This window comes from Macrobrachium rosenbergii, chromosome 8, assembly GCF_040412425.1.
Source record: "Macrobrachium rosenbergii isolate ZJJX-2024 chromosome 8, ASM4041242v1, whole genome shotgun sequence".
In the NCBI taxonomy this organism is placed as follows: domain Eukaryota; kingdom Metazoa; phylum Arthropoda; class Malacostraca; order Decapoda; family Palaemonidae; genus Macrobrachium; species Macrobrachium rosenbergii.
In genome coordinates this window covers 77696650-77709149 of record NC_089748.1, presented here as the reverse complement: position 1 = coordinate 77709149, position 12500 = coordinate 77696650, and positions in this window count along the sequence as shown.

Sequence of the window (12500 nt, the reverse complement as noted above, 5' to 3'; positions counted from 1 at the left end):
AAAATTGTAATGCATTGCAATCTGTTTATAATACAACAATGATATAAACAACGAAAATATTGCCAGAATAGCAATCACGAAATTTTCCAGTTATGGGATCCTAATTTCAAGGAAAATTTAACTATACTGAAATTTTGGCCATGAAGGTGATGACCTTGCAGACAGTAATGCACAGTGGTACTGTAGATTTCTCGTGAAATGTTATGTATGTAGATCAATTTGGGAAGAGAAGTTGGACATACAAACGCACATATACCATCACAAATATATTTACAATCACACAATTTACACTATGGGCTATAAGAGGCAAGAACTAACCTTTAAACTAACATCGAGTCAGTAATCATAAAAAATTTGGTAAATCACAAGTAACCATTTGGTCAATCCTAACTTCGTTAGCAGTGGCTTGTGAAATTAAAGATCTGACTCGAAGATATTTTAATCCTAATTAAAATATGTAACGTCTCTAAAAAGATTATGGTTTCTCCTTCAAAAGTCAAAATCATTGTACTTCTGCATATATTATGATTTTCGCTAAAATAAAAAAAAAAATCTTGCGAAATATCAGTTTTTGAACATACGTCTTAGAAAACACTTAGAATGAACGTTGTGAAGCATAAGGATGATTGGAGCATAAGACCAAAAGAAAGATATGATTTTCCTTAACAAAGTCAGCTCCTAATATTCATATTCAGTTTGACAAAGTAGAGTTATCCCTGTATGACCCAATTTTCTTTTTCTTTCTTTCCCCCTCTCTCACTCTCTCTCACGTGTCTCCCCTTCGTTTTCTCCTTCATTTCCCCACTCCTTATCTAATGAATAAAGATTTCCGGCTGCCATGGGAACGCGGCGGGAACTTCGTTGCACCTTATGTATACAGACGTCAAGCCATAGAAATCAACAATATAAAAACACTTCTTTCCCTTGGTTACCTCTTTATCGAATTTCTCAAGTGATATATCATACTCCTCTTGACATTTTGACAGGAGTTTATACTTTATTGCGATGGGTATCAGGGCGAAGCACGGTTATTTATTGGTTAAGAAGTCGCACTTTTTTGTTATTGATTACTTAACATCTCCTCAAAACCTCACTTACTTCCTTTCCCTCTTCTAATAAAGTCACACCCAAATATTATTTTGGATGACAAAGTAATATTTGACGTTACGGTAAGAAACACGGAGTCAGCATTAGAGAGATTAGAAAAGCAAAAAAGGAAATTCTTTTGTCGTCGGACATGTAAAAGCTGTTTGCTCAATATAATGTGTCACGCAATTTCACTGAATTGTTCATTGTAAAATTAAGTAAGCCCACCCACACCTACATTCGCACAGAACAACAGGTGGCATGACAAAATCAATCATTTCAAATTTCATTGCTGGATGTCTCGGCTTTCTTGCCCCAACCTGGCAGGGAAGCGAAATTCAATAACTGTCAATAGTTACTTCATGCATTCATTATGAGGTTTCTTTCCATCCCAGTGACTGATATGGAGAGCTAAAGATGAAATGAAACAATAAATCAAGATCTGATCACCTTTTCTTTCACTTTCAGAAAACGGAGCTGGCAAAAGGTGGCGCTGATAACCTTGATGCTCGTATATCCAGAATATTTAAAAGATTTTCAGGAATTTCTTTTCATGTATATAAAAGGGAGAAATACAGGAATAGCAAGAGATAAACAAATAATTTCAAATTATACCAAGCTAAGCGAAAGCAAATAGTTTGTAATCTGCTTCTGTACTAATATTAAATTTGATGGTATTTTTTGGGAAATAACGATGTCATCGATGACTGCTCTGAAAATGTTATTTTCTACACAAGAACTACGCCATACGCATGTACATACACAAGTATGCATGATGTTTGTGAAAAATTAATTTTAAATTCCCAAGAATTAACTTGCATAAAAATTCCAACTGATATGTAAAACAGAACACTGCATTACCATGAGTACAGATCAGAACAATTATTAGTGCATAAAAATCATAAATCACCCAAGATGCACACGGAATGGATCAAGAGAGAGAGAGAGAGAGAGAGAGAATAAGGAGACAACTCTCTCCATCGCACAAACATGCACTTCACATAATCGATAACGGCTGACCTGGGGATTTCAGTCAGACGATAAATACGTGTAAATATTTATCCCATTCCAAATACCACGGGAGTCCTACATCCTCTATATATTAATAAGCCACTTGAGATATGCAATAGGGGTAAAAAGGGAATGGAACAAGAATGTTCTCAAGATCTTTTTTTTTTTTAATCCTGAAGATGTTTACTTACTGAATCGTGGCAATATATTACACTAGATGTAAGGAATTCCGGATGTGAAGTTATCACTACTGCGAGTGGGGAATATGCGTAAAGTTTTCTTTATTTCGCAGACACTAATTTCATAATGCACAGTTATTGCGAATGTTGTGTATGAATTGAGAGAAACATCGTTTACATAACTAGTACTGTACATGTAGATGCGCATGTTACATTTAAAAACTGCGCTTATATGAAATTGTCGATCAGTCTATAAAACATTCATAACATGGACAATTGCACTCATCTAATATTGAGTAAGTGAAAAGAAACTATTTTTTTTTCTTACTGAAAGAATCGACTATTGTTAAGTTTAACCGTCAGTTTCATTCCCGACAGTTACACAACATTTGTTATGCAACGATCAACAGAAAAGAGAGAAACGAAGTAGGCAAAAAGACAAGGAAGATATATGCGAAGAAGTCTTGTCCCTGCAAAGCACACAGACACACGCCCGCGCACACAGAAGAAAAGGAAATCGAAGATTCTCTTGAAACAAAGCATCTTTTCATAACAGCAAAAGGCTTCTGGGATATGATCGCTTAGACTTCCATGTCAAATTGTGAACAAAATTTTTGAAGCATTTTGTTTGCTTATTTATAATCATGTTTCTAAAATCTTTGAAGCTACGGACTCTAGTGTTTTTGGAACAGGTTAAAGTTTATGACAGCAATAATAATAATAATAATAATAATAATAATAATAATAATAATAATAATAATAATAATAATAACAATAATTTCACCAATACATTATTTCATCATAAATGTGCTCTCATAAAAAAAAATCATACAACACCCGCTACTTCATTCTTTAACAAATTCATCAAGAATAATCCCCAAGTTTCCAAGTACACAGTGGGCTCACAATTCTGATATTTTTCTTGTCCTTGTACCACATTCACTGTCATTCAAAACCAAAAGACTCGATAATTTTCTCTTCCATGAGGCGTGGGGCTGCACACCTCATATTCCAGTCATTCCATGATTTTCCCCCAAGCAGAGCAACGAAAATATCATCACTGTTAAATACTAGCATTAAATACTAGCATCACATAAGATCTATATATCACCTACCTGTGACCTGGAAAGAAGAGGGATCCTCGCCGTTTATGAAACATCAACACCCAAGGAGCTCTCAAACCTTCTCTAGTTGTGACACTAAAAACACCGTGCATTAAGTCTCTCAAGCTTGCAACAAATCTCATTGATTCAAAATTCATTTCGTAACGTAAACAATCACTCTAGTTGCAATCCATAATAGCTGACCTAATAATAATAATAATAATAATAATAATAATAATAATAATAATAATAATAATAATAATAATAATGTGGGGCCATGGTATCAGAACAGATAGGGTGATACGTGCCAATAGACCAGACGTGACGTTGATTGACAAAATCAAGAAGAAAGTATCACTCACTGATGTCGCAGTACCATGGAACACCAGAGCAGATGCAAGAGAAAGAGAAAAAATTGATAAGTATCAAAACCTGAAAATGGAAATAAGAGGGATATGGGATATGCCAGTGGAAATTGTACCCATAATCATAGGAACACTAAGCACGATCCCAAGATCCCTGAAAAGGAATCTGGAAAAACTAGATGCCGAAGTAACTCTACGGCTCATGCAGAAGAGTGTGCTACTAGAAATAGCGTACACAGTAAGAAAAACGATGGACTCCTAAGGAGGCAGGATGCAACTTGGAACCCCACACTATAAAACCCACCAAGTCGAAAAAGATGACTGTGTTAGACAAAAAAAAAAGATAATAATAATAATAATAATAATAATAATAATAATAATAATAATAATAATAATTATTATTATTATTATTATTTCTGCTGTTTGTCCCACTATTACTGATAATAATTACTGGTAATTTTCATGTTACTTGTTTTTTTATCACCGCTGGGGTCTCACTATATTTTTCATAGTTCATGTAATGCGAAATTACCTGTAATAAAAGAAGCCCCGTTTTTTTTTATAACACCTTACTAATTATCTGTTCTCTTTCAGCATTGCTACCCTCTTGTTTCAAATTGAGAAACTGGTCATTAAGAGCTTACTCAAGTACTCCGGGTTCGACTATCAGCTGTTTATTAATTCTTGCTTCTCATTTTCAAAAATGTCTTCCCTCTTTTTAGACCTTAATTGGTTTGGAGGGATCTAAGTGGCCAATTTTACTTGTTGGTTTTAAATGTTCCCGAAACATCAACCTTCACTGAGGTGATTTAATCTCATAAAACGATAACGTTTACTTTCATGAGATTCTGTTCTCCATCAGTGAATGATACAGAAGGATCTGATACAAAATTTTATGCCCACCATTTACCCAACACATTTGGATAATACCAATATAATTGGTAAGATACACATGTAAGGTTTACCAACCAAGACCTGATCATGGAGACAGTACCATCAAGGTTTCAATATGAGTTCACGTTAGCCAATAGCATTAAAAACTCCGAATGTAATCCCCACCTCTAGCAATGATACTTTTCCCTATTCAACAAGACAAAAAATTTTCGAAGGCGAAAATATCAACACTACTTGCTTCAAAAGCGAAACCAATTTGTAGGAAACGAATTCCAGGTCTTCAAGAACTTCCCACCATAGCTAGGTGAGCATTCGTCGAGGATGTCCTGCAGTCAATTACCGGTGGCCGCTGTAATGCGTTTTCGCCCAGTACGTGATGAGGTCAAATGGGTGAAAGCACTAGAAATAATAGAAAACATAACGCTGTTGTTATTACTAAGACTGACTTCAATACTTTAACAACTTCGGCGCAATCGAGCTTTCAGTACAACGTATAATGCTGTACGAAACTCTCAGCCACGGCTCATGAAACTCTCAGCCGCGGCCCATGAAACTTTCAGCCATGGCCCGATGGTGGCTTGTGTTGTTGGCACCTATAGCGGTGCCACACGCACTATCATGACTAACTTTAACCTTAAATAAAAGCTGCTCAGGCTAGAGGGCTGCAATCTGGTAAGTTTGATGATTGGATGGTGGATGATCACCGTACCAATTTGCAGCCCTCTAGCCTGAGTAGTTTTTAAGATCTGAGGGCGGACAGACAAATAGCCGTCCCAACAGTTTTCTTTTACAGAAAACTGAAATGAGGAAGGAAGATACGGATGTTTGAAATAAAAGTTTGGATGCGTGTTTCGAAGAAACAATGCTAATATGCAGACAGCATAAAAGAGTATGTAAGGAAAAAGGAAGCCGTGAAATAAGTAAGAGTCCACGGGTAAACAGTGAAATGCTAGTCGGGAATTTATTGGAAACAAACCTCTTTGCTACAAGAAGTACCAGAGGTCGTCGCAGTAATGACAATGATGACAATAATCAGACCACACAATCTAATCTATGTAATCACTGTTTGGAATTCCACCAAGAAGGGAAAACGATCGTAAATTCCCTCATTTCATACAAGATTTTCATAACACCCAAATGACCTCTTACTCAATTAAAGCGAAATGTCGCCTTGATCCTGTCTGGCCTGCTTCCTTTAGAACCATTATTTCGCCAATTATCGCTGTGCAAATTATAAGAACTGGGCGACCTTGTCAGTTCTGGAAGAGATGATTGTAAAGAATCAAAATGGCGTCCACTTTTATGCTCAATTACCTAAATAATTTACCTCCGTGATCGAAGATGAGAGGTTTGTGTTTTTCGTTGGGTGATGTTGATATCTTGTCATTAACTAATACCAACGGCTGTTGATGCAAGTATATACAGTAGATAATGACATAAGGAAACGCAGAGATCATTTTTAAAAAACGAAAGAAGCAGTACACATTCATCACTTACTTAAAAGTCCTGAATTCTGAAGGGCGTGGAAAACAAGTAGGCTATGTTATGAGTACTGAAAACTTTTTAAAAAAATTTTCAAAGCGTAATGAAAACTTTCACATATTCTAACAAGTGATCCAGTGCTGAAGTTATTTGGTGTTAACGTAACCTGCATTCAGTATCTTTCTCCTTTTTACCAGAATTACATCCGGAGTACAGCTTTTATTTTTTAATTAACATTAAAATAATAAGCTACTGGAATGTCGCCACGATAACAATAGCATCTAATGTCACTTAATTCCTTGACTTCATTATCGCTTTCCTTTTCGTACCGTGATTAGAAAGAGCTAAAAAAAACTGCGTGTTCACGTACAGAAACCGATGCACAAGCACGCACGCACACACGGTAGCAACCAAGCTTCAAAAGCAAGAAACATTAGATCGATTTTAACAGTTGAGCTAAGAATTCGGGCCGCTGTGCCTCTGCTGAATTGAACAGTGAATTATGCACATGACGGTTAGAAAAAAGGTAAGTATATCTTAGTTTAACCAGACCACTGAGCTGGTTAACAGCTCTCCTAGGGCTGGCCCGAAGGATTAGATTTATTTTTACGTGGCTAAGAACCGATTGGTTACCTAGCAACGGGACCTACAGCTTATTGTGGAACCCGAACCACATTATAGCGAGAAATGAATTTCTATCACCAGAAACAAATTCCTCTTGTTCTTCACTGGCCGGTCGGAGATTCGAACTCGCGACCAACAGAGTGGTAGCTGAGAACGGAACCCGCTCACCCAGCGAAGAACTCATGACGGTTAGAAAATTGTTGTGGTTCGCAGCCATGGTAGAAAATGGGATGCTCCTAGCAACTTGATCACAAAATATTGATCGTTCAAGAAAAATGACATATCTGTTCTTTTATATCCGCTTTGTACTATTGAACTCTTTGAACATTAACACCCTGCTTCGTAAACTCTTCACCGCATCATTACTCCAATATTATGTTCCTTTGTTATTCCTTGTGATTAAACATCATATTCAGAACCACTTTTTCATCATTTATTTCCTATACATATCCACATTAGTTGCCACATTAATCGACTGTTTTATTATCCGAGATATTTTGTAACTATTTTTACACACGTAGTCTTTCATGTTGGCACCTGTTTATGCAGTAGTCGAGTCGAGATACACAAATTATATAACACTCTATACGTAAACTATAAAAAATTGTCCATAATTTCCAGGAATAACTGATTCTGCAGCATCTGTTTTATGATTATTTCATAAAAAAAATTATGAATGTGTTAAGTACATTATTTAATTATTTCTAAACATTTACCATATATGAAATAAACATTATTTCCTGAAAAAATCTAAAATGAGAAAATAAAAAGTAAGGTAATGGAATAGATCACTTTAAGAGAAGCATTTTTCAAATTCAAACTGGAATCTTAATTCTTAAATAAACTTGGATTCCTATTCTTGTATTTCATTTCCTTGTAGCATTATATTTCAAGCTGATGATAACTGTTTTAGCCTAATACTAAAACTGCTACTTCTAGTTACTTTCGCTTTAATTCTGACTGATTGGAGGCAAGTTAATTAAAAGCCTTCACGATTATTGAAAGCACAGGATGTCAGAAAAAAAATCAGTGAATCAAATCTTAATTGTCGTTTCCAGATAAAAGTTTAGCAGTTTGGATTGAACAAAACTGATTGAACATTGTTTTTGGCATCTGTCATTTTCTTTTCTTTAATTTCTGAAGAGTCTTTAATTAGAAAAACTTAACAATATTCTCTGTGGAATTCCCTCATTACCTCCATTAACTTACATCCAACTTACATCCTAAGTTCGGTCTGTCTGCATGTCAGTCAGAAGAATTACGTGGCACTTAATGAACGTATCATATTTTTGCTTTTACGATGCACTATATTTTGATGTGGATCAGATTGTAGGGCTGCACCAATATTTTCATTTTTGGCTTAGTTTGTTGTTTTTGCACTGATGAGTATTTCAACAACAGCTTCAACTTACACTGCTACGCTTTCGTGTATTAGTGAAAAGAAAAGTAAAAGACAATTTAATTAGCTATGCCAACGGACATGGCAGAATTTTTGCAATCGTTGACTACCATTTCCAGTTTTTAACTTCCTTCGTTTTTAAATGAAAAGAAAACACACACACATACATATGTATATATATATACATATATATATATATATATATATATATATATATATATATATATATATATATATATATATATATATATATATATATATATATATATATATATATATATATATATATATATATATATATATATATATATATATATATATATATATATATATCCTTTGGAGGGATGTCGCGATGAATACTTTTCGGTGTACTAATTTTTAATGTGATTTTTCCAGATTAATCGTTGGAAATCGTTACGTTACGGAATAACTACGCAATTTCATCTTTCTCTCGCTAACACGGCCGTTAATTTGTCGAAATAATTTACATTTACTAAAGCTTAAGCTGACTTATAATTACCCTTCTAATGGGGAGTGTTTTTTTTTTTTTACAAATTGCATAAAATGAAAACTGTTAGTCACAATCCCACATCTGAATAAATGGAATGAACATTCAATGATTTCTTCATTAAGCCGAGATATTTAAGAATTATATATATATATATATATATATATATATATATATATATATATATATATATATATATATATAAATTATATATATATATATATATAAATTATATATATATACATATTATTATAATCTACAAGAAGTCGTGCACAGTGCGCCTCCCCCCCACCTAATTTACCTTTTGTTTATTGAGAACCGCATGGCCGATCGTATTTGACCTAGAAATCAGAGCACGGTTATCAACATTCCGATCTGTCCTTTTTTACCTGGAACAGATATTGAGATGACACGGATAAAAAGGGGCAAGGAGAGGAGGCTTAATGCCACTCCCTTAAACAGCTTAGCCCAACTAAGCTACTTAAAACAACCTTTCTACAGGCAAATTAAGCTGCCTGAATTGTCTGTATCCGCAGGAAACCTGGGAAGAGGCCACCAAACCGCTGAACACCTGGCAATGACACATTGTTTGCACACGGCTCCTACCCCTGGCCGTGTTCCTTAAAAGGAAGAGACTGCAGTAGGCTAAGAGCAGTTAAGCAGTTAATTGTGGGGGCAGAAGCCATGCAGTAACAGTCCTCGAGGGACAGCCATACACGCGGGCGAATGGTAACTTTGCTGAGAGACCATTCATTTCCCCTGTCCGACTCCAAACTCCAGTCATCCTCGAGGGACAGCGTGCATCATTGGTGATCGCCCCTCGTCCTTCTTCGTCAGAGACCCGCTTCCCCTGAAGTAAAGTGTGAGTGAAGACTTTTCAGTCACAACAGTTTGCCCTTTAGAAAGTTTGGAGTACCAGCATTTCACTTCTGTCCTTGTGCCAGTTTATCCAGTGCTATTTCCAATGTCCTGTGTTCGAGTGTAAAGTGGTCATTCATTCCTCGAGCCTTTGGCACCCTCAGTGCAAACTCGAGACTTATTCTGTGTTAAATTGTTCCTTTACTGGCGTGTAATGTGTAAATCTCTCTTGCAGAGGGACCTATTCGCAGTGGACTTATCTTGGCCTGTGCCTTGCCTTTAATCAAGACTCCAGTAGAAGGATCTTCAGGCGTTGCAAGCTCTTTATCAATTTACTTATCCATTTTCCCTTCAAATGCTTGCTTTTGTAAATATAACTCTTTAATTTATCCCAAGTGTTTACGTAACATTTCCTTATGAAGTAGAGCCTTCAGCTCCTAAATTCTCCCCTTTTTCTTATTTTTTTTACGATTTCCCTTTATGCAAGTCAGAACTCCAAGGCCAATTTAATAAAGTTTCCGTTGCCGGCCTGTAAAATACCATAAACCCAGGGAAATACGTAAAATATATATATACTTAAGTCGCTTCCCCCTACAAGGGTCACTTCATACAAAAAAGAACACTGTCTCTCACATTCACACTGCAACTGTTGAATCGTGGATGGACCCCTTGCGCAGAAAAGCAATACTTCACCCTTCTCTTTCATCTTTCAAACATTGCCTTGCTTCCTCCTCTAAAGTAGGGCCCTTACTTTCCAGTACCAGTTTCACCCAATCTAATTTTTTCTAGATCATCCCTATCTCCTTCCCCTACCACTTCTGAATTACACACTTTTCACCCACCGACCATTGTCCATTCTTACCAAAAGATCAATTGTCTCAAAACACTTTGCTCCCTCCTTTCCTCTGTGCTAACTTTTTCCACTACCTCTGCACAGCTCCACATTCTTGCCCAGTCAATTCTCACTCCACATATGTTGCAAAGAGTTCAGGTCAGCAACTTGAACCATTATTTTTTCTTGCATTCGCTTTCAGCATCTACACTTCATTTCCTTACCAGAGAGTTGGTTCAACAACCCCCACATAAACCTCCATAGAACTCAACAATCCCCGCATAGACCTCCATAGAAAATTTAAATCTCTTCCGGATCTTCTGCACACATCCCATTAACTTACTTTCTTTATCTGTTTTGTGACTCATCCAGTTTATTAACTCCCAAATACTCATACGAATCGACCTCTCCATTTTCCACCACCAATTTTAACATTCATTGCTCCGTCTTCCTGGTTTCAGTTCACCATCATATCCTCACTCTTCCTAAACTTTACTCTCACCCTCGTCCTTTTACAAACACTTTCTTCCATTGCTAGTTTTTGCAGTTTTCTTCACTGTACCCAACCAGCGCTGTATCATCTGCAAACTTTAACCTTTTCTGGTTTCTCACATCACTAAATCCTTAATTTAAAGGCACTGATTAACCATGGAGACCTGACACACCCTTGTCTCAGATCAACATTTACTCCAAATTAGTCACTTAACATGATTCATTTCTGCTGTAAAAGTTCATAATTGCCCTCAATAACTTATACTGACCCTTTTCAGCTCTGCCTCTCTAATATCATTCAGATTCAACAAATCTTCAAACTACTCCAATGACCTGTAAAATACCATCGTAAAATATATATATGTAAATGACCTACAAAAAGAACACTGACATTTGCAACTGTTGATCGTGGATTGCAGAAAAGCAAACATCTCTTTCAAACATTTTCCTCTAAATGGTTACTTTCCATGTTTCACCCAATCTAATTTTTTCTAGATCACCTATCTCCTTCCCCTACCACTTCTGAATTACACACTTTTCACCCACCGACCATTGTCCATTCCCAAAAGATCAATTGTCTCAAAAACTTTGCTCCCCTCCTTTCCTCTGTGCTAACTTTTTTTCTTATTCTCCTTTGAGTTCCACATATGTTCAAGTTCAGGTCCCTCTGTCATTTTTTTTATTCGCTTTTTGCACTTATTTCTACCAGAGAGTTGGTTCAACAACCCCACATAAACCTCCATAGAACTCAACAATTTCACATAGACCTCCTAAATTTAAATCTCTTCCGGATCTTCTGCAACATCCCATTAACTTACTTTCTTTATCTGTTTGTGACTCATCCAGATCCCAAATACTTCGAATGACCTCTCCATTTTCCACCACCAATTTTAACATTCATTGCTCCGTCTTCCTGGTTTCAGTTCACCATATATTCCTCTTCCTAAATTCTCACCCTCTTTATCCATTGCTAGTTTTTTGCAGTTTTCTTCACTGTACCCAACCAGCGCTGTATCATCTGCAAACTTTAACCTTTTCTGGTTTCTCACATCACTAACTTAATTTAAAATGATTAACCATGGAGACCCTGACACACCTTGTCTCTCAACATTTACTCCAAATTACACAAACATGATTCATTTCTGCTGTAAAGTTCATAATTGCCCCAATAACTTATATGACACCACTCAGCCTCTCTAATATCATTCAGATTCAACAAATCTTACTACTCTCTCAATGATGTTCCAAACATCTCTACATTTTCATCTTTAATGGTTATGATGTGTTTGTTTCTTAACCTTTCTCTCACCATTCCAGTCCCAACTGACCAACTTTCTTATTCTCCTTTAAGTTCTTGTTCAACTTCACCCCTCTGTCATTTTTACGTGCCTTATTTCTCCTTCTCACTTCACTTTCACTTTCTTCTAAATTAACTGAAAACCTGTATATGATCTCTTCTGCCAAGCAATTCCAATTCAAATAATTCCAGCGTTTGCTTCTACATCTGTACTTTTAATTTCCACTTCCAATGACCCATGAACCACAGATTTTACATACTCCTCATCTATGTTTTCGATCTAAATGTCTTCAACCTTAACTCCCAGTTTACTTATTTTCTCCTTATATGCTCTTCTTACTTCCATCTTATAACTCATATATACAATGAC